Below are 24168 nucleotides of genomic sequence, written 5' to 3'. Positions count from 1 at the left end.
GATCTTGCCCCCAGTTCCCCTTCTGACTTCAGCTCTTACTACTGTCCCTCACTCATTCCTCTGAGTCCCACTGACTTCCTTGCTGTTCCCCAAGCATGCCAAGCACACTCCTGCCTGCAGGCCTTTGCACTTGCCATTCCCTCTGCCAGGAATGCCCTTCCCGCAGAGATCTCCCCGGCTTGCTCCCTGATATCATTCAGATCTCCGTCCAAATGTCATCATATGAGAAGGGCTTTCTGTGATTGCCCTATTTAAATAGGCAATCCATTATCTATCTATCTCTCTTACCCTGCTTCACCCTTTTCATTCAGTTGTTTCTTTATTGTCTCTCTCTCTCTCCCCAACTAGAATATAGGTTCATGACAGCCGGGCTTTGCCTCATTTACTGCAGTATCCACCGGGACCTGACCTGAGCAGCGCCTAGCATTGCTGAACAATGTGCAGGCGGCTGTGAGGACCAGAATGGTCACTCTATCACTATTCATCATAGAGCAAAACTGGAAACAATTGTAGTTATCTAACAATGAGGCAATGGTTAAACAAATTATAACATATGTGTGCAGCCATTTAAAAACGTATGCTTTCAAGGTTTTTAGGCTAAAATGAAATCTTTCCAGCAACCCTTGACAAAGCTTCTCCTAACTTTAAACAAAATATCTATGGAACCCAGACATAAACCAAAAGTTAATGCAACTCTGAAAACTAAGTATATACATAAATCCCAACCTGTCACCAGAATCTGGAAGGACTGTCCATAAATAACAAAGACAATAAAACCAGACACTCCTGCATCTTCCAGAAACATAGTGAGTCTACATACTTGAAAGGAAGAAAACAATCTTGTCATCATCTCCTCACTTTCTGCTCTCTGAATTATTCGAGAATTTACTACACAAATAACAAATATTGAAAACTCCAAAATGGGGTGCCTGGATGGCTCAGTCGTTAAGCGTCTGCCTTCGGCTCAGGTCGTGATCCCAGCGTCCTGGGATCGAGCCCCACATCAGGCTCCCTGCTCAGCGGGAAGCCTGCTTCTCCCTCTCCCACTCCCCCTCCTTGTGTTCCTGCTCTCTCTCTCTCTCTCTGTCAAATAAATAAATAAATAAATAAATAAATAAATAAATAAAATCTTTTTAAAAAAAAGAAAACTCCAAAATGCTGCAGGGTTATGAAGACGTGTCAGACTTTATTTGGAGTCACCAGAGCCGTAACTATGTTGCCACCCCACAGCAGAACGCTTGCATTTCTGAAGCACACTCCCCAAACGGCTCTTCACATTATCGTCACAGTTACACCAAGGCAGACAGAGGAAGGTTTGCTTCCCCCCATTTGATCACTTTTTAAAAAGCCCATCAGGTGGGACTCAGATTTAAAACAGTTTCCCTCAGGGGCACCCGGGTGGCTCAGTTGGTTAAGCGTCTGCCTTTGGCTCAGCTCATGATCCCAGGGTCCTGGGCTCGATCCCCACATTGGGCTCCTTGCTGGGCAAGGAGCCTGCTTCTCCCCCTGCCTCTACCTGCTTCTCGGCCGGCTTGTGAGCTCTCTCTCTCTCTCTCTGTCAAATAAATAAATTTTGAAAAACAAAATAAAATAATAAAACAGTTTCCCTCCAAGTGTTCCACTGAAGAGGCTCTCTTAAAGGTATTATTTACAAAGGTTCTCAAAGGTCAGGGAAACACTGGGGGTGGATGAAGTACCCAGAAACTACCACCAGGGGGAGCCATCACTGGCTCTAGAAAGGAAGGTGCCAAGGGAGCGCTGAAGAGAGCCCCAGAGGTGGAGCTGAGGCTGCCCGGGGGCGGGGGGGGGGGGGGGGGGGGGGGGGGGTGTAGTCAGGGAGGGTTGGGTCCTTCTTAGGGCCAGGGCAACCAACCAAGCAGGGAAGGGACCCCCCACTGGCTGAACCCAGCAGGAAGTCGGCTGGTAAGGAAGTACGTGTGATGCAGTTTACAGGAATCTCCCAGGGCACAAAATCAGGGGGAAATGGATCTAGAAAGGCAGAAGGGGAATAGAGAGAGTTGGGAGATTTGCCTAAGATCACAGAGCTCGTCAGCCTGAACCCCACTGTCAGGAAAATGCACCCTGGGATCCTGGATCCACATCGCTGGCGAGGGAGAAAGCATTTCCATAGGGATGGGAGGACTTAGCACCATTGGAAGGTAGGGGGATCGTCTCTAGGCCTTGAGGTGAGAATAGAGAGGTGGAGTCTGATGATGCTCCGACATGGAGCAAGACCTCTGAATTCACAGGGCGCCTGGGTGGCTCAGTTAGTTAAGCGACTGCCTTCGGCTCAGGTCATGATCCTGGAGTCCCAGGATCGAGTCCCACATCGGGCTCCCTGTTCAGCAGGGAGTCTGCTTCTCCCTCTCACCCTCTTCCCTCTCATGCTCTCTGTCTCTCATTCTCTCTCTCTCTCAAATAAATAAATAAAATCTTTAAAAAAAAAATGACCTCTGAATTCACAATTGAAAAGATCTTCCCAGCAGGAGAGTCAAAAAGTTGAAAACTGTTGGGCCAGCCAAGAAAGACCCAGGTCTAGGAAGATTTGGTCAGCCTATCTTCTCAGAACACCATTTCCACTCCATGCTCATAACTAGGGGGATTCTTCTAAGAAGGTGGCTTTCACATTCTAAATCCAGAAAAACAACAACCCAGGAAGTGATCTCCATTTCCTCTCATCCTTAGTGTCAGATAACACCCTACCTTTGCATGCTGGAGATCCCAGCTAATCATGCTGTGTTTTGCTCTGATTAGCCTTTGAATAAACATTTTTTTCTTTTGTTCTTTTTCCTTTTTTTTTTTTTTTTTTTGGTTGTTTGAAGCCAAGCCCTTCCTTAAAGGTCACTGAGCATCAAACCTAATTTGACTTCTAATTACTTTTGTAAACATTTCAGAATGAATAAATGCCAATATAATTAACCACCTAGCATATTACCTGCTCACTCCCTTTACCAACAGGGCAGATAACACACTGGGCTCTTCTAACCCTCTCATTTGTGATGTGGGAATGATTTGATTGGAGTCTTCTTAAATCAGAGTTTTCCAAGCTTGATTCGCTACTACAGGGCATAAGAATTACCTGAGTATCATAATAAAAATACAGACCCTAATCCTTGAGAATCTAATTTCTTCAGTCCGGAGTAGAGCTGAGGAATATACACTGTTTTCCTTTTATACTTTTTCCAAGTAATTCTGGTGTGAAACCCAGTTAGGAAATCACTGACTTTGATCATTTTTCCCTTGACACGGAGTCCATCCCTCCCCTCCCCCAGTCCCTTACAGCCCCTACCTGTGGGCTCTTCTGCAACATTTCTCCCCACATCTAACTGATGCAAACATCAACCTGACTCACTCTCTCCAAATGAGAGGGGCTCGACGATGTAAAGCTTTGACTGCCCAGGAATTTATGATTCACAGGCACAAAAACGGCAGAGTGAAAATTTAAGTGCTGTGTAATTTGCCCCCAACCCAATTGGGTGGCCCCATTCATCTGTACGGATGCCTGTCCCTGTTCTGTTGGTGAACAGGCCTCCACACTTGTGACTGGACGGCCCTGGGGCCAGCACGGCAGCTTGGTGAAAGGAACTGAAGCAAAGACCCAGCAGTGCTTGCAGGACTCACACTAGAGGCTAAGGACCATTTGGCAGGCCAATCAGTTCTACAGACATGGCGACACCTCTCTGGGAGCAAGCAAGCAGGTGCAGAGACAGCGAAATCCCTCAGTGAGGTGACTCTGCCTCTGAACCTTTCTGTGGTCATTCCCAAATCCTGTGCCAGTCCTCAGAGTCCTGCTCAGCCGCCCCTTTGCTCTCCCCCATCTCTAGGCTTCCAGCTCTAACTGCCCACATTCACTGCAGTGCCCACCCTGGACACTGGCATCCCCCCCAAGGGACATTTAGAAATGAAGAGGGGCAGGCATTTTTAGTTGTCATAATGGGAGCGTACTGGAACTTGGGAGTGGGAGGAGAGGGGCAGGGCAGAAATGCCAAAAATCATGCCGGGGCAAGACAGTCCTGAAGCACAGAAAACTGCCCCATCCCAAATGCCATTAGCACCCACGCTGTGAAATGAGAATCACTTACAGTCTGAACACACAATTGAGCCCTTAATTATGGCTCTTTGTCAGGAAAATTTATTGCAGCATTGTTCAGGTAGCAAAAGCCTGGAAAGAACCTAAAAGACCATTGATAAGGAGCCATTAAGTAAAGTGCAGTACCTTCATACAAAGGAATTCCAGTAGATAGAATGAGAGAGATCAATATGTACTCATACAGCACAATATCTGAGATCTAGTATGAATTTTATTTTTTTTAAAGATTTTTATTTATTTATTTGACATAGCGAGAGAGAGCACAAGCAGGAAGAGCAGCAGAGGGTGAAGCAGGCTCCCTGCTGAGCAAGGAGCCTGTTGCGGGACTCGATCCCAGGACTCTGGGATCATGACCTGAGCTGAAGGCAGAGGCTTAACCGACTGAGCCACCCAGGCATCCCCTAGTATGAATTTGAAAAAGCAAAATGGAGAACAGTATTACAGTACGTCTCCTTTGGTATTTTGATAAAAGGGAGGTGCTATGCATACCTATGTATTTGCACATAGGAAGGATTTCTCCAGAAAGTAGGAAAAGGGTGTCTGGGTGGCTCAGTTGTTAAGCGTCTGCCTTTGGCTCAGGTCATGGTCCCAGGGTCCTGGGATCGAGCCCCACATTGGGCTCCCTGCTCTGAGGGAAGCCTCCTTCTCCCTCTCCCACTCCCCCCGCCTGTGTTCCCTCTCTCGCTGTCTCTCTCTGTCGTATAAATAAATAAAATCTTAAAAAAAAAAAAAAGAAAGTAGGAAGAAACTGAGAAAAACCAGGATGAGAAAGACATGGGTGGGGGGGATGTCTGACTTCCCACCATATAATCTTCAGCATTTTTGAATTTTCATTAAGTATGCTATTTTTTTTTAAAAAGGAATACGATTTCTTTCGGTACTACTCTTGTTTCACAGTTGTTTGCTTTGCCCTCCACGACTACATGTGAAATTCCTTAAAGACAGAGCTGTTCCCCAGAGCACCTAGCAGAGAGCAGGTGCTCCACAGATTCCTCTAAGTTTGTAGTCTAATGGTTTCCTGAAAGAACTCAAGCCAGGAAAAGAATTCCTTTGAAAAGCAAACTACCACGCAGACAGAATCTCCCGGGAGCCCTTCCAATTTGAGCCCAACCTGGGCTTTGGTGCCGGACCACTGGTGTGGACGGTTTTCACTCTAACGTGAGGCTGGGCACTTTCCCAAGATGGGTCACCTCTGCCACGGGAGCTTCCCCACAGCTTAGACACGCCAAGTCCAAGTGGCCGGACTGACACCTGTAAAGGGCCACCTACACCGTGCCAGGCAAGCCGTGACCTGCGTGACTTATTTGCCTTCTAACGATCCCGGGGGGCAAATGTTCTCACCCTCAATTAGCGCTCAGGGAAACTGGGGCATGGAGGTTGTGACTTGCCTAAGAGCACACAGAATTGGAAATTGGGTCTTGTAATGTTCAGTGCTCTTCCCTATACAAAGCTGTCAACTAGAAACAACCTGGCCTTTCTTCAGAATGACGGGTTGACAGAGTTATAGGGGCAGGACCTCCCCTTACAAGCTCGGGGCCTGGGGGCAAACGAGGTGGCCTCTGTGGCCTCATTTTCCCACAGGCAAAAAAAAAAAAAGAAAGAAAGAAAATGCTAACCTAGAAAGATCAGAGATAGAATGAAATGACATACTATGAGGCATGAAGCTTTATGTCTGACTCACAGTAGCTCAATAAATGGAAGACTGTCCTTTAATTCTTTTTCCTCCTTTCATGTGACTAGAGCTGCCCTTCCAAAATCCAGTTTCGTAGGATGACATTCTCTATTCTGATGTGTTTATTTTGAATGTTTCCAGCATCATTTCTTGCACTGCAAAATTCAAGATATCAGCAACCCTCTTCATTCTTTAAAATGTTATTGCCTTCAATTCAAACTAGTTCTGGTCAGCTCCCATAAGGATTTTGACAGGGACATTCATGATTACTATTCTTCAAAAAATACCCTGGTTGGCCTAACGAGACATGTCTGACTTGCCCGGGCCAATGTGCAGAATAAAGAGACAATTAATTGCTTTTGATTATGATATTGATAGCCAGCAGTAATGAAACAAAAGTTTCTTCCTAAACCTTAATCATTTTCATTTGTCTAAGTGGGAAGTACAATTTTGGCATGAAAATGTTCACGTTATTACCCTTGTCATTACCTCTGCTTACTAAATTTAAATGAACAGAATGTTTCTAGTTGTCCTAAAGCTTCAGACATTACCAGAGCAAATGCTTGTCTCTTTCTATCACATTTGCAATGGATGAATTTAATCACAAAATCCTAAATGGGAAAGATTCGAGGAAGGCCACATGGTTCAGCCATTCTTCTGCCTTCAAGCAAAAGTAAGTAGAAATTGCCCCAGACACATAGATTTACATAAACAACAACAACGAAATTGAGTGTGCCCGTTCTTTGCCCATAGTAGGTCCTCTAGAGGCAGAAAAATCAAAATCGACTTCCTTGATCATCCAGGCCAGAAGCTGTCAACTCTGGCTTCACAAATGCCCAGCACCCAGATGCCACTTCCCGAATATTCTGATTGAATTAGCTGCAGCTGGGACCCCATGAATCAGTAATTTTTTAGCCTCCTCATGTGACTGTAATGTGCAGCCAGGGTTGAGAACCATTGATGTATCCCTGATACTTTTTAATATCGTTATTATAAAAGAGAGATAATTCACATACCATGTAATTCACCCACATAAAGTGTAAGCTTCAAGGGTCTTTGGTACATTCCCAGAGCTGTAAAACCTTTACCACAATCTAATTTTAGAATATGTTCATCACCCCAGAAAGACACCCAAGCCCATTAGCAGTCACTCCCATCCCCGGCCCCCAGACATAGGAAGTAACTCTCCTGCCTTCTGTCTCTATGAATCTATTTTAGGGACTTCATATAAATGGGACCATACAATGTTTGTTATTTTGTGTCTGGCTTCTTTCACTTAGCATAATGTTTTCCAGGTTTGACCACGTCATCGCTTGGATCAGAACTTTATTCCTTTCTATGCCTGGATAATATCCCATTACATGGATACCCCAGCTTTTGTTCACCCATTCATCAGCTGATGGGCATTTGGATTGCTACTACTTTTTAGCTATTATGAATATTCCTAATACGAGCACTCTTACAAGATCTGCTTTTAAGGTAACATAAAGCATTATGCAACAGCAGGAAAGCACTTCCTGGGAAGAAGACGCCGACCCCACCCTGCTCCTGTGGTTCCTGTAGCCACACTTCCACTGAGCACGGTTCTTTGATACCTGGCGTGTTGGCACCTAAGTATCTGAGTGCTTCGCTCACCCTCACATCCGTGAGGCTTCCATTGATGGCCCAACCACATTCTGTCTTTAGACCAGGCTATGGCTTCACCTGCTCAGCGTACTTCTTCTGACTCGGAGCAGTGCTGTCCCACTGCACAGTCCGGCTCAGAACATGAGAACCATGTCGGGACTGCCAGGAGGCTCATTTCAGCAGAGCTACAAGGGCAGCACCATCACCCCCAACAGCTCTCTCTTCCTCCCTCCTACCAAAACTCTAGGACAAGCTCTCTTGTTAGTCATTTCATCTCCTTCTCAACCCAAATCCACGTTGTTTCCCCCAGAAAATTGCCTATGAAGCCTCCTCTATAAAAATGAGCGTAGCTATCATATTTGAGGACTTACTCGGTTTCAAGCACTGTGCTAAGCGCTTTACATAGATTTTTCTCGTATACTTATGACCACCCTGCAAAACGGGCATGATTTTTTTCTCTATGTTACATTCGAGGAAACTGAAATTTGGAGAGCTTAAGCAACATAGACAAGAACAGAAAGTGGGTAAGTGTTACACACAGGGTTTCCACCCAGATCAACCTGGCTCTCTGCCTTTAGAGCACACGCCCTCTTCTGTTTACATACTCATTGAATCAGTAAATATTTGTGCCAGGAGCTCTGCCACGCCTGTAGAATAAAGAGGCAAAACAAAACTATCCCTGCCTTCACGGGATGTGCCATCTAGTAGACGATAGAGATGTTGTACATGTGACTGCAGCCATATAATCACACACCGCGGAAAATCCCACAAAGGCGAGCTGCACCGTGCTCTGAGCAAGGGTATTAGTGGGCTCCGTGGGAGGCGAGGGAGCTGGGGGATAGAGGGATGACGTCCCTGCGGAAGTGACAGTTGAACTCTGTGAAAAGCTCTGTCCTCCATGACACAGTTCTAGAAGTCAGGAGCAGCGGCGGAGGAGTACGTTCCGAGGAAAAGGCTTACCTGGCGGAGGTGGAGCTCAAGAACCACGCCGGGCCCGTGAGCAGCCACTTCACCGCCTGGCCCGCCAGACTTTCTTTTGTCCCTCCTTGCCTGCCTCCGGGGTGTCGCCTGCATTTGTCCTTATTTCACTTCATGCCACGTGCTTGGCTATTTCTTCAGCTTTACCAGAGCAAATCGGAACCACCTTCTCAATGATCCACAGCTGCAGAAAACATTCCCGGGGGGAAACCAACACCCATTCGGGAGGGAGAATGCGGCCCAAATGATTAGGAAACATGTTACACTCTATTTGGCGGATCTGATTCCAACAGACTTAGAGAATATTATTTCCAGGGTTGGGGGGGCGGATTTAAAAACAAGCCTGCTCTTATGCAGACACCAAATTTCGATGGGCTCTGCAATACTGGAGCTGCTTTAAACTGAAGGCGGAGAGCTGGGAGCCTTCCGCTTGATGAGCCTTGGTTTTGCTGCCACCTGCAGGTCATTTCTAGAAGTGCATGGCGACTCACCAAGACCTCGGGACAGAGCCCCAGGCAAGAGGGAAACATGGAGACGTTTCAATTCACACAGGTACAAATAAATAGGATGCTGTGGGTCCTGCGCTGAGTGGGCTCTTCTCTCTGGGAGGGGACTGAACAGCTGAGCCTGGGGTGTGTTTTTTTATGAGAAGCCAGACTCCCTTTTTTAGAGATAGGGACACTGTGCTGATTCAATGACAAAAGAGAACCGAGTGTGGTGTTTTCACTCATCCTGGAGACCTACTTAAATGTCCTCTGAAATGACTGTATCCACCCTACCCTTGGTATCAAAGCACAACCCCCCCCAGACCTGACCCTAGCTTGGGACTCGGTCCCAGCCACAGTGAGAATCGTACAATTGCCCCACCCCCTTCTCTCTGGCCCACCAGCCTTTGCAGGGAACGTGATGTTCCGAAGGCCTGAAATGACTTTCGTATCTGCCTGTCGTCTTCTCCTCACTCACTCTTAACCAAAAGATGTCTCAGTTTAAAGGTTTTATCCCCTGGGGATGCCTGGGTGACTCAGTCAGTTAAGCATCTGCCTTCAGCTCAGGTCATGATCCCACGGTCCTGGGATCGAGCCCCAAGTCTCCCTGCTCAGCCGGGAGCCTGCCCTCTCCCCTGCTAGTGCTCGTGCCCTCTCTCGCTCTCGCTCTCGCTCTCTCTCTCTCTCAAATAAAGTCTTTAAAAGAATTTTTTAAAAAAAGCTTTTATCCCTGCAAAATCTCGAGCCCTTCGTGCTCCCCCTTCACTCCCTGTCTGTTCTTAAGACTTAACCACACTCACTGGAAGAGAAGACAGATACGTAGATCAACAGAACAGAAACCCAGAAATAGACTCACATAAGCATGGCCAGTTGACTTTTAACAAAAAAGCAAAAGCAGTTTAATGAAGAGAGGATAGTCTTTTCAACAAATGGTGTTGAAACAGAGCAAGAATCTACACTTTTAATGCAGTCCTGATCAAAATACCAACAGCGTTTTTCACAGAACTAGAACAAACAATCCTAAAATTTATATGGAACCACAAAAGATTGCAAGCAACCAAAGCAACTTTGAGGCATCATAATTCCCAACTTCAAGTATTATAAAGCTGTAGCGGTGCCTGGGTGGCTCAGTCATTGAGCGTCTGCCTTCAGCTTGGGTCCTGATCCCAGGCTCCTGGGATCGAGCCCCGCATCAGGCTCCCCACTCAGCGGGAGACTTGCTTCTCCCTCTCCCACTCCCCCACTTGTGTTCCCTCTCTCACCATGTGTCTCTCTCTGTCAGATAAATAAATAAAATCTTTAAAAAAACAAAGCTGTAGTAATCAAAACAGTATGGTACTGGCACAAAAATAGACACATAGATCAATGGAACAGAACAGAATCCAGAAATAAACCCACAATTATATGGTCAATTAATCTTCCACAAAGCAGGAAAGAATGTCCAATGGAAAAAAGACAGTCTTCAACAAATGGTGTTGGGAAACTGGATAGCAACATGCAAAAGAATGAAACTGGGCCACTTTCTTATACCAAACACAAAAATAAACTCCAAATGGATTAAAAGACCTAAATGTGAGACTTGAAACCATAAAAACCCTAAAAAAGAGCACAAGCAGTAATGTCTCTGATATGGGCCACAGCAACTTTTTCTAGATAAGCTCCCTGAGGCAAGGGAAACAAAAGCAAAAATAAAATATTGGAACTGCATCAAAATAAAAATCTTCTGCACAGCAAAGGAAACAATCAACAAAACTAAAAGTCAGCCTATGGAATAGGAGTAGATATTTGCAAATGACATATGTGATAAAGGTCAGTATCCAAAATATATAAAGTACTTCTAAAACTCAACTACTTCTAAAACTCAATGCTCAAAAAACAAATAACTCAATTTAAAAATGGGCAGAAGACATGAACAGACATTTCTCTAAAGAAGAATACAGATGGCCAACAGACGCATGAAAAGATGCTCACCATCACTCATCATCAGGGAAATACAAATCAAAACTACAATGAGATATCACCTCACACCTGTCAGAATGGCTAACATCAACAACACAACAAACAACATGTGAGGATGTGGAGAAAAAGGAACTCTCATACGGCCTGGTAGGAACACAAATAGGTACAGGCACAATAAAACAGTTTGTTTTTATCTTAGTTTTATGTTCTCTTTCACTAGTTTCTTATGAAGTTAAATATATACTGACCATACAAACCAGCAATCTCACTCCTAGATAATCACTCAATAATTACCCAAAGGAAATGAATCCTATGTTCACGCAAAAACCAACATGAGGAGCGCCTGGGTGGCTCAGTCAGTTAATCGTCTGCCTCTGGCTCAGGTCATTGATCCCAGGACCCTGGGATCGTGTCCCGAATCGGACTCTCTGCTCAGCAGGGAGTCTGCTTCTCCCTCTAACCTTCCCCCCTGCTCGTGCTCTCTCTCTCTCTCTCTCTCTCTCTCTCAAATAAATAAATCTTAAATAAAAGAACAGTAGCTGGAACATAAATAATTAGAAATCTTAAATGCTTTCTTATTAAAAAAAGAAAACAGTATGAAAATGTTTATAGTGGCTTTATGCACAATCACCAAAAACTGGAAATAACCAGAAGGCCCCTTAATTTGGGAATGGAGAAACACACTGTGGTACATCCATTCACTGGATGGATGACACAGCCGTGAAAACACAGCAGTGAAAAAGAATGAGCGATACAGGCAACAACATGGACAAACCTCAGATGTATTATGCCGAGTGCAAGAGGCCAAGCTCAAAAGGTTACATTCCATATGGTTCCATTTATATGACACTCTGGAAAAGAAAAACTGAGGTCAGGGAACAGACCAGTGGTTTCCAGGGCTGAGGATGAGAAAGATGTCGGAGGAAATTTTTCTGGAGGAACGATGGAACTGTGCTGTGCCATGATTGTGATAGTGGTTAAACAATGATGAATTTGCCAAAACTCACCAAAAAGAGTGGATTTTATTGTATATGAATTAAAAAATAAATGTAAAAATAGAAAAAAAAAGTCGATCACCTTCAGGACGGCCACTGGCACTTAGGGCACGTTGGCAGGATTTGCAAAAGGGCTTCCCTACTAGTAACGGAAGTCCCCATAGTCCTCACATGTCCAGGCACCCCCTCCATTTCCCCCCTTTGGCCACACTTAACACACAAACTGTTCAGGGTTTCCCGGTCCCCTGGGTCTGGATTATAACTCGCTAGCTCTGTTTCCCTTCTATGTGGGAGTCCCTCAAAGAGCTGTTCTAATTCATCACCAGAGCCTCAGCAAGCTGCTCAGCAGCTAGCACAACAAATGTTTGTTGAATGGATAATAAATGATCCCTGACTCGCGGAGCCTCTCTCTGAACAGCCCACTCAAGGAGCTCTTTCCTCCTGTGAAGTTCTAGAGGACCTATCCATGCCTTTCATCTGTCACAGCCAACAATAGAAGCGATGTCTATTGACATTACCGAGGATAGGCAGGTTTCTTCCTGGCTAGACCGTAGCGCTTCTATGGAGGGAAAATATACACAAACCTGTACCCTTACCCCCCCTCCCAGAGCCTTGAATTATGTATATATAGAGAGCTTAATAAATGTTAGTTCAGGAGCGCCTGGTGGCTCAGTCGGTTAAGTGTCTGCCTTCTGCTCAGGTCATGATCTCAGGGTCCTGGGATTGAGTCCTGCATCAGGCTCCCTGCTCTGCGGGAAGCCTGCTTCTCCCTCTCCCACTCCCCCTGCTTGTGTTTCTTCTCTCACTGTGTCTCTCTCTGTCAAATAAATAAAATCTTTTAAAAAATAAATAAATAAATAAATAAATAATTTTTAAAAATGTTAGTTCCTAGATTGAAGAAACACAAATTTTCCTTAAAAGTATATGGAGAAGAAAAATCAAGCTAAGATTTAGATAAAGACATTTATTTTTTTTTTAAAGATTTTATTTATTTGACAGAGAGAGACACAGCGAGAGAGGGATCACAAGTAGGGGGAGCGGGAGAGGGAGAAGCAGGCTCCTGGCTGAGCAGGGAACCTGATGGGGGACTCGATCCCAGGACCCTGGGATCATGACCTGAGCTGAAGGCAGACACTTAATGACTGAGCCACCCAGGTGCCCCTAGATAAAGACATTTAGATAAAACCATTAAGATAAAAACATTTAGACAATCGACTCATTTTTATGATTGACAAGCTTTTAATTTTCTTTCTTTGCTAACATGGGTATGTGTTTCTAGTAAAGAATACAAATGAAACAAAGGATTAATATTAAGTAGAAAAATGCAGTGCTGATAAAAATGGATGTTCAAAATGTTTTCCTCTATATTTCCATAAATAAGGCTTCTGTCTTTCTGTATTTTTGTTCTCTCTCTGGAGAGAAACATAGTATATGAAAGGAAGCTGTGTGTGGAAGCAAAGCTCAGATGCCCATTTGTTGCTGAGGTCATCCATCTCGTAAGAGGGGATAAACTTAGCACAGCTTCTATCTCTCAGTAGGAAGAACACATGCAAAACATTTCAGGATCCTTGGGAAAAGGGGAAAACAGCTACTGACAGCATTTTCAGGATGGGTGTTGGTAACACAGTAAGAGCACTCTGAGCACTAGAAGGGGGGTAAGGCAAAGGCGGCTGCAGAGTCTGTCACCCCAGTGATCCCCAGGATCGAGCTGTCCCATGCACAGCAGCCCCCCACTGCAATTAAGGTGTTATGAGTATTAATGCCAGTATTAATTATAGGCAGTTGAATAAGGTAGTAATAGAATTAACAGTAGCCATATAGCTGTGCAAATGACTAGAAACAAGTGGCCAACCTCAGTATTTCATTCCAGGGCACAGGGCCTGCCTCCCAGCCCACACACCTCTCTCCCACAATCACAGCTCCTGGGTAGAAATGCTGTCATTCCTTCAGGCCTGACAGTTCTGGGGTTTTCAAAAGCTCCCTTAACATTTCACTCACTTCCTCGCAGCCTGAATCTTGTTGGCTCTGGAGAGACATAGAGGAGCCTGTAATTTTAGAGTTCTAGCAAAGATCATGCACCTATCCCTACGTCTCTGCTTCTGCCTCTAGGAGGGGTCGCACTCTGATGGTTCCAGCTAAGGAACCAGCTTTAGGTAGAGAAGAAGCTGCCTAAGAGAGTAGTTAAGAGCAAGGCCCTGAAGTCGGAGGGACCAGGCTTCTGACACTCCCTGTGTGACCTTGGGGAAGTTACTTAACCCCTCTGAACCTGTGTCCTCATCTGTAGAAGAGAGGTAGTAATACCGCATGGTGTTGCATGAGAACTAAATGAGACAATGCACATAGATGGCCCATTACAGAGCCAGACACATAGGAAGCACATAACCAATAAAGGACAAATTTTTAACATTATTAATCATTCTAAAGGCAAACTGGGGAAAGGGCAGATAATATGACCTCAATTCTGTTGTCTGCATTCTCCAAAGCAAAATCTGAAAATTCATCCTGGTGCCTCCCCTGTAGGAAGTTCACAGCAGAGACATCTGCACCAAGCCTGACCCCAAGCTTTCCTGGTTCCTGTGTCTCATGTCACCTTTCCCTAACACTCACCCAGGAACCAGTGCTGCCCCCACCCAAAGACACAAGAGGCCAAGCAACTGCCCATTCTGTTTCAGGATCGGATCTGATTTGCTTACTGCTTTGAACAGGCCATTTTGCTGACTGTTTTCCAAGAAAGTCATTGACTCTCACACTAAAAATTCTGAATGCATTTGCTGGTGTCATCTACCCACCCTTAACAACCCAGTCCCAAACCAAGGTGCACTGAGAAGGAAAATCATCTCATCTTCAGCTCCCACACACATCTTGGTTCTTTTTGGAACCCTTCTACCCTCTCCAGGGTGCCCCCATGCCCCCTTCAGAAAACCTGAGCCCCATGTCCTCAGCTGCTCTCCCCAGACACTGACCTCTGACCCACCCCAGGGCTCCTTTCCCAGAGGCTGGAGGGTATTTTCAGACATCGTCCTTAAGGCAATATAGTGATTAAGAATTCAAGCTCTAGAATCAAATCCCAGCTGTAGCACTGATCCCTGACTGACTCTGGCCAAGTATTTCACTTATTTAAATAACAGGATAATAATAGAACCTACATGGCTGGGTCGAATGAGATTTCTAAAGCTCTCAGCCCATGACAGCATAGGGCAGAAAAGTTCACAAAACAAAAACAGAAAGGTTGGCTCATGTTAGTGTTGGCTACCTTGCAAAGGGATGAATGCCATGCTCCTGCTAAGAAGGGTAAGAACTGTGAGGCACTGAGCACAGGGCAGAGGCAGTTCCTGAGGAGCAGGGGAGCTGCCCTGCGAGCTCCTCACAGCCCACACCCCTACCAACATCTCCCACCTCCTGGCTATTCATAAACACAGCAGCGCCTTCCTCGCTTACATTTCAATATTCCAAACGCTGGACTCTCGCCAGTGTTTCAGAGGCCTTTCAAGAACTAAGAGGCAAGGAAGAGCTGTCTCAGCAGCTTCCAGTCAATTCAGAAGAAATGCCTCTGATTTCTCTCTACCAGAAAGCAATTTTCCGAGGGACCTCACGCCAGGGAGGGGAGGCTCCTAAGATGGAGATTTATCGCCATCTAGAGGCCACAGTGCCACAAAGCAAGACAAGTGTGACGAGAAGATGCTGGAAGAGGAGTTTTCCCTCCCAGGGGCCACAGCCGCCCATGCAGTGTGACGTGACGCCAGGGGCTGCAGCCTGAAGGCCACCCAATAGGGGAAGGGATGTTAGTTAGACATCCTTCATTTAAAAAAAATCAAAATTCTGGGCGCCTGGGTGGCTCAGTTGGTTAAGCGACTGCCTTCGGCTCAGGTCATGATCCTGGAGTCCCGGGATCGAGTCCCACATCGGGCTCTCTGCTCAGCAAGGAGTCTGCTTCTCCCTCTGACCCTCTTCCCTCTCGTGCTTTCTATCTCTCATTCTCTCTCTCTCTGAAATAAATAAATAAAATCTTTAAAAAAAAAAATAAAAATAAAAAATAAAAAATAAAAAAATCAAAATTCAGTCCCGCTCTTTGCGTCCACTGTTTTGAAGTGCTTCATTTTTTCAGTCTTTTTTCTTAGTTTCTTGGAGATTTGTCCCTATTAGAGATTCTCCTGGGTCCTTTACTAGCGGTGACACAACCTCAGTCTCCCTGGCGCTGGGGACTGTACTAACTTCCTCTCCACCCCACCCCCATCCCCACCCCACCCCCATGCTGGCTGTCACATGTGCTCTCCTATGAGCTGGTTACGATTTGGTGGGAGACAGGGTGTGACCTGTGAGCCATGGGAAAGTGACTGTGTATACTGTGTACCCCCCAATTCCTTCCTTGATCTGCTGAGACCTGACATCCACCCCCCCAGTTTCCCTGACACCACTCCTACCGCTGTCACCACCCAAGGTCCTTTATCAACTTCCCCCCACTGGCCCTGCCTACCACCTCGAGACTTTCTGACTTTCTCACTGCTCCTTCTCATCTTCATTCACAGACTCGCCTTTCTCTGCCTGCATCTTAAGTGTTAATGCCTCCTTAGACTTCTGTCCCTGGCCTTTTTCTGTCCCACTTTTGAACAGAGGTTGTCAAATTTGATTGAGTACCAGTATCAGCTGGGGAATTTTGGAACATAGGCATGGCCAGATCCCTAGAGATTCTACTTTGGGTGTACTTGTATTTCTTAAAGTTCCTCAGGTGATTCTGACGTGCACCAAAGGCTGAGAACCACTGAGTTATTCCTAGGAAATTTTACTCACTGTCATTGTTCGGTGCCTCCACAACCAATATACTCTGATGATAACAAATCTTGCCATAACCAGTGTTTCACCGGCTCTTACCCATTTCTTTTTTTTTTTAAGATTTTATTTATTTATTAGAGAGTGAGCGAGAGAGAAACAGCATGAGAAGGGAGAAGGTCAGAGGGAGAAGCAGGCTCCCCGCTGAGCCGGGAGCCCGATGCGGGACGCAATCCCAGGACCCTGGGATCATGACCTGAGCCGAAGGCAGTTGCTTAACCAACTGAGCCACCCAGGCGCCCAGCTCTTACCCGTTTCTGACAATGCAGATTCCCAGCTCCCAGCAAATACTTCCAGAGTTCTCCAGGAGTAACACATGTGCTCATGGACACATTCAGCCCACAGCCTGCAGCTGCTACAGGTCAACTCCGGTTTCCCCCTTCACCTCCTGTCCCACCCACCTCCCCACCCCTGAGGCTGGGTGTTGCTGCATCCTTTGGGCACCCTGCTGCTTCTGCTGGGCACCACTCTTCCTTCATTCAAGGCCAAACTGACAGTGTTTTGTTGAAGAGTGGACAAAGCTAGCTATCTTAGGGTAGACTCCCCCAAAAGCAGAGCCTGAGGTGAGGACTTGGGTGCAGGTGACTTACGTGGGACATGCTCCAAGAACATAGAGTTAAAGAATGAGAAAGTGAGACAGGGAAGAAAGAAGAGCAAGTTTAAGATGTGCTATCCATGTTGCCATCCTAAGGAACAGGGTTCAACCGGGGCCCCTAGGAAGTGTAGAGGGTGCCTCCAGTGCTGTCACTGAGGGTGATCCATGGCTCCCAGTGCCACATGAGGGGAGCACTGGTTCCCCAGCACTCTGGGCCGTGACTGCACACAGGCCACAAGAGCTTCTGTGGAATCAAGAAAAGAACCCAAGGCAGACATCGTAAAGTTGACAAGGTAAGTCTGAGCTCACCAGAACAGTCCACCACAGCTACAAATGAAACCAGAAGTGGGTAGTAGGAAGGTAACATAATAGGAAGGACACAAAGGCCTCTGCCTTACTCTTCCACACACTTCCTTCTTAGATTATACTCTGCGGGAGGAGTTCCAAAGCAATGACACAGATGCCCCAATGTTTCCAAGAATCAGTCTTTTTCAGTTTTTCTTTATAGTTTCCAACACACACCGACCCCTAAATATCCAGTGAGTTCAGACATGGATCCAATGTGGAGGACACCACCCCACCCCCGACTTGGCAAGCCAAGGCCACATGCACCTGAGCATAGGACCATGGGGACATTTCTGGTGTAGCATCTGAGGAGCTTCCTGAAGACCCGACTGGAGGGAACGCCTCATTGTCTCTTATGTTGGAACAGAAGTCTACAGAGATTCTCCAGTCTACACGATGTCCCCCTCGTGTCCACATATGTCTGCACACCTGTGTGCTAATGTCTCCATATGTGTCTTCAGCAAGATTTCTGCCCGCAGCTCCATAAACCTAACTCTGCCTGTTGGACACATCTACCTGGAGTCTCCTGAGCAACTCAGACTCAACACAAGTAAACCTCAACTTATTATCTGCCCTTCATACCCTACCATGAATCCTCTTTCCATTCCTGGATTCACATGCCCATGAATGATGCCTGTCACACCTGCTAGACCACAAGAGAAATCTGAGAATCAGTCCAGCTTCGACCCCTCCCCTTGCCATCTAGGTAAAATGAATCACAAGTTCCTTTCCATTAACCATGAAATTTGCCTAAAGTGAATTTGTCTAAAATTTATTTACCTGAAACCTGTTTGCCTAATGATCGATTTCCTAATGATTTTTTTTTTGCCTAATATTCTGAATTAGGGGTTCTAAATTAAGATTTCTATAAGCAATTTTCCCAAAGACACTTTGAAAGTAATTTTGTATTTTATATAATCACACATTCGTTTTGTAACATTTTACCAGTAGTATGATTATTTTGTACATATTTGGGTACCTTTTATTAATTTAACATACTTTTCTACACTTCTAATATATTTTTTTACACTTCTAATATTTTTTGAAATAATGTTCTTTCTAGCTGTAAATACATGTAACATATGCAGCATTTCAAAAAGAATTTACTTATCAAATTCAGCCATTTGTATTTTTCCTTTCCTCTTTTTGTCTTTTGTTTTTCATGATGTAGTTTATATATGTATTATCCAAATAGCTTATGTGGTATCCAACGCATCTGGAACCAAGAATCAAGAACTATGAAAAAATGTTTGAAAAGCAAATGTCCACACAAAGACTCATACACATATGCTCATAACAATATTATACATAATGCTCTCTGGCCCCAAACTATAAATAACCCCAATTCCCACAAACTGGTAAGTGGAATACAACTCACAATAAAAGGAAATGAAGTACTAATGCGTGCAACAACATGGATGAATCTTGAAAACATGGTGAGCAAAAGATACCAGAACAAAAGACTACATACTATGTGATTCTATATGAATCTCTATATGATTTTATATGAAACTCTAGGACAGAATTGTAGTTGATGGAAGCAGGTCAACAGTTGCCTGGGGCCAACAGTTGAGAGGATTGACTGCATAAAGGTCACTATTAAGAAATGGAGATGCAGGGCACCTGGGTGGCACAGTCAGTTGAGCGTCAGACTCTTGGCTTGAGCTCATGTCTGATCTCTGCGTCATGAGATGGAGCCCTGAGTCAGGCTCTGTGTTGTGGGGGGAGGGGGTGTCTGCACTCAATGGGGAGTCTGCTTGAAATTCTCCTCTCCCTCTGCCCCTCTGCCTTCTCTCTCTCTCTGAAATAAATAAATAAGTCTTAAAAAAAAAAAAGAAAGAAAGAAAGAAATGGAGATGCAGAACAGTTAAGTTACTTGTACATTTCCACACAACCAGAAGGTAGGCTGGATTCAAATTCTGCTTCTATTTTCATAAATCACTCTGTATCTCTGATCACTAGTTCCATAAAATCTGTTTCATTTTGGGCCACATCTTCCTAAGATACATCAACTTTCTTGGATCTAGAACAGTGTTTCTCACCTTATTTTGTATTGTTGTCCGCCCCCCCGCCAAGAGCCCTTTTAGATTTTTTTTCCCTAATTGCCCCCTATGATATTGCCTATCTGTTTATCTACTGTGGACCTTGGGAAGGCCACAAACCATTGTAACACCTAAGTTTTTGCTCCCACTCACCCACTGCCTTCGGGGTGCCTAAGGCATGTGGCCCAAACTGACCAATCTCAAGTCTTTAAACCCATGTTCACAGTGACTGGCCCCAGGAGGTGGGCACATGATAACAGCTAGGCCAATCAAAATACTTATGTGGCTCTTAAAATTTGATCACTGAAAGAAAAAATTCTCTATTTTAGATCAAGAATTCTAAGGCTGTACTCCCAAATATTCCTGATTAAAATAAAGCTCTGTGAAAAATTTTGAAATCTCATCGAAGCTTCCTACCCAGCCCACCTCCAACCCTCTCTCTAGGTCTACAGTGGTCTACAGCAATAGCCCAGCGACTACCACAGACACACACACATCAGCAGAAGCAGAGGGGAGGACTACTGAATACAATAATTTACAAAATATAAGTGATATAGTGAATTATCTAATTCCAACAAAAAGGACTAGTTAAGGAGGTGACCCTTTACCTAAAAAAAAAGAATCTCTCTAATGGAATTTCAGAAGCTGTATCATTTGGGCCAAGAAACCGTGTTGAGGCAGAGAATCCTTCCTGGTTCCTCTTAAATCACACCTCATAAATAATTAGTTAGTTATTAAGTTCATAAACTCAGCCCTGCTTTAAGCTCGCAGAAGAGGGACACTGTCTCAAAAAAAAAACAATTATTAATCTGAATTTCAAGGGAGGATTTCTAGCTCCACGTTTTGTATATAATTTACTGCTTTCCATCACATATATGTCAAGAGCCACAGCTGATCATTTCACATGTTCTATTTAAAGAAACTCTTTAGTAAGTCTTGTTGTTCTTCTTAGGCCAAAAATCCGTGGTGAAGAATAGTATATGTTGGAGGAGACTTTAGATGCTTTGTTTACACTGATGTTTCAAATAATTTACTGTTCCTTCTGAAAATGATAAAATTCCAACTGCCCCACACACATGGTATTAGTTTCCTATGGATATAAGTGGCCAGAATCTAAAAGAAATTAGAGTGGACTGCATTGGACAGAGAGCCTTGTTATGCTTAACACTTGCCACCCACACATGCCTACGTACATACGTGTGCACTCACACACATACACACCTTGCTCTTGCCATAATGGACCACGACTACATTTACTGCCCCAGTGACTGACGGCAGAACAGTGCTGGGAACCCATTCAGCTGATTGGCTGAGGAGACCCTATTGATGTAAAGGGCAGTGCTTGAAAGGCCAGTCATGTTATCATAGCTTCGTGGCAATTTTTAAGGACCTGATGAGGCTATTCTGCCGGTAACTATGAGTCTGTTTTTGTACCCGACCTTGGCTGAACCAAGCTGTCCATGCCTCCACAGATAGGCAATCTGGAGCTCATAATAGATGTATAGCTGATTCTGATAAGGACAATCAAATAGACAAATCGCCTTGACAGCAGAGCACTTGGCTTTATGGTACCACGTGAAATACATGCATGAGACACCCGTGTATCCTTCCAACAAGTGTTCATGTCAGTTGAGATCCAATCAGTTTTTATCTTTCAGCTTTAGAAATGTAGCTAAGATTACAAACTGACATATGGGTCTAATGTGAATGAAACTAAAGCCCTGAAAAAATTTTGATATCGTCTGCCCTATTTCTAGCCAGTCAAATGACAAATACTTATTCAGAGCCTACATCACATAAAGAAATATAAGTTACAGTTCCTGCCCTTAAGAGAGTCTTGATCTAGCAGTGGAAATAAAAAATATATATACAATTAAAGGGGCTGTTTTTTGTTGACTATGAAATTAGTGGGCGAGGCCCAGATAAGATGAGGGTAACAACAATGGCTACTACTTACTAAGCATATGTATGCCCAAAAGAGCATTAATTATTTCATGTATATTATCCCACTTAATCTGCACGGCAACACTAAAAGGTTGGTACTACTATCTCCTTCTTATAAATGAGGAACCTATCTCCTCTCCCCCAGAATTTTCCTCCTGGGGTTCCTGGGTGGCTCAGTTGGTTAAGCATGTGCCTTTGGTTCAGGTCATGATCCTGGGGGTCCTGGGATAGAGCCCCACAACAAGGTCCTTGCTCAGGTCCCACTCCCCCAACCCCCACTCATGCTCTCTCTCTCAAATAAGTAAATAAAATCTTTCTTAAAAATGTTTCTTCATTATAGTTCTGGGAATCCTTTGAAGGCATCTCAACTGTGCTCTCTTAACTAGTCCTGTTAATTATTTTATGGGGTCTACTGTATTCCTCCTTTTCTGTTCCAGCTCTTGGGCACTATCTCTTCAACTGCAAATAGCTACTGTGTGGTATTCTTTTGTTGTGCAGCCATCCCAGATTTTCATGGCTTAAAGCATCAAGAATATATTACTTCCATTGATTCCATGGGTTGACCAATTGGTTCTTCTGCTTCACATCAAATCATCTGGGACATTGGGATCGCCTGGTGAAAATGACCTCACTCGTGTTTGGCAACTGGTGCTGACTGTCCACTGGGAGCCTCAGATCTCCTCTCCATAAGGATGCTTGGGCTTCCACACAGCATGGGGACCAGATTCTTAGAAGGAGTGTTCCGAACAGGAAAATTCGATCTTGCAGGTCTTTTGAGGTCATACAGCATCATTTCTGCTGTATTACATGGATCAAGGCAAGTCACAGAACCAAATACAGACCAATGCAGATTCAGAGAAAAGGGAAAGAAATCCCACCTCTGGGTGGGATGAGTGGCAAAAAACTTGAAGTTACCTCTAATTTCCTGCAGTCACCAAAACCACCACCACCACCACTTGCAAAAAAGTGCCACTACTGTCGCAGAAGCCCAATACCATTTGGTCCAAGGCACACAATACCGTGTGTTGGTGCTGCTAATGTCTGCACCTGCCACCCCCCATTCCTGCTGACACCAGCGGTGCAATTACCAGTCACTGGAGAATCACTAGGAAGTCACAGGCACCATTCCTCCTTACCGTCCACGCTACTGAAATCGGTGCTGCCCCACATCTTGTATCCTCATTGTCCAAACAAGATTTTAATGTAACTGCTTTGGGGATTTTATTCCTAGCCCCAGTGACGGCCACATCGGGGCTCAGGTTTGTACAAGGGCTGTGGGCCAGGATCCGGGGGTGCTAAGTCGCACAGCATTGGACCTGAAGGACTAACAGAGTGCTACATGCAGAATCAGCTGTCCCCTCTGCTCCTAGGCACTGCCTTGAACCCAACCTGGTCACCTCATTTCTAACATTTTTGGGATGAGCTCTAACTGAGAATCTCCCACAGTTGACTCCCACGGGGCCCCCACCTCATCTTCTAGAAATGACTGTGTTGTGACACTGTGTTTCATCTAAACCCAAGTTAGGACTCCTGCTACATACAGACATAGAGGAAAGTCAGTGACTTGAAATCATACTAAAATGTAAATGACAATTTAAAATCTTTCCCTAGGGGCGCCTGGGTGGCTCAGTAGGTTAAGCATCTGCCTTCAGCTCAGGTCATGATCTCGGGCTCTGTGCTCAGGCCCTCCCACCTGCTCATGCTCTCTGTCTCTCTCTCAAATAAATAAATAAAATATTTTAAAAATAATATAAAATAAAATCCTTCCTTAGGACAATGAATCCCAGAGCTTTTTAATTGTCATTTACAAATGGGACCAGAAAGGAAACGCCAAGAGGAGGGCTGCCTGAAAAGGATGAGCACGTGCTCCATGCCAGACCTTGATGTCACTGAATATATGGACCACATTACCTAATGTAATCCTTACAACATACCTACATACCTAGACGATAATGCTCCCATTTTACAGATGAGCTCATTGAGACTTAAGAAGTCACAACAGTTGCCTGAAGTTGCACATATATTGGGTGCTGAGCCAGGACTCCCCCCTACCCAGGCTTATCTGACTCCCAAAGCACAGCCTCTTCCCTGCAGTGATATACTGTCCCCCCAGGACGCCTTCGCTATTTGGCATCCCTATCACCTGGCTTCATGACCTTCACCTAGTCCGTGCTGACTCCCTGTTTGCTGATGGCAGAAGAATTCCCCGGTTACACCTGAAGCCAGCCTTGATGACAAGTTTAACACAGTCTCATCAAGGTCCTCTGCAGGAACAGTCAGTGCCAACAAGGAACCTCCCTAGCTTTTAAAAGGCTTTTTTCATTGAAAGAAATAGAATTTTGCTGGATTTTTTTTTCTTTCTCAGATGGAAACTTTAGTAAGGAAAGCTAAAAAGACATCATGCTAACCGACAAAATTCTGGCTCCCTATGGTGGTAAACATACACAGTATTCTTAGCTGGGAAGTCACTATCAATTTACCTCTCCATTTGTCAGCCAAAATAATGAACCTACAGAGTAAAATGGCTTTCTGAAAAAGTCAGATTTTCCCCTTGCTCACAGAAATGATCAAAGTCAAGCGAACAACAACACTAACGTCTGATCCCCATAA

This window comes from Zalophus californianus, chromosome 15, assembly GCF_009762305.2.
Source record: "Zalophus californianus isolate mZalCal1 chromosome 15, mZalCal1.pri.v2, whole genome shotgun sequence".
Lineage (NCBI taxonomy): Eukaryota > Metazoa > Chordata > Mammalia > Carnivora > Otariidae > Zalophus > Zalophus californianus.
The sequence above is the reverse complement of the archived record's forward strand: the minus strand, read 5'-3'. Positions refer to the sequence as shown.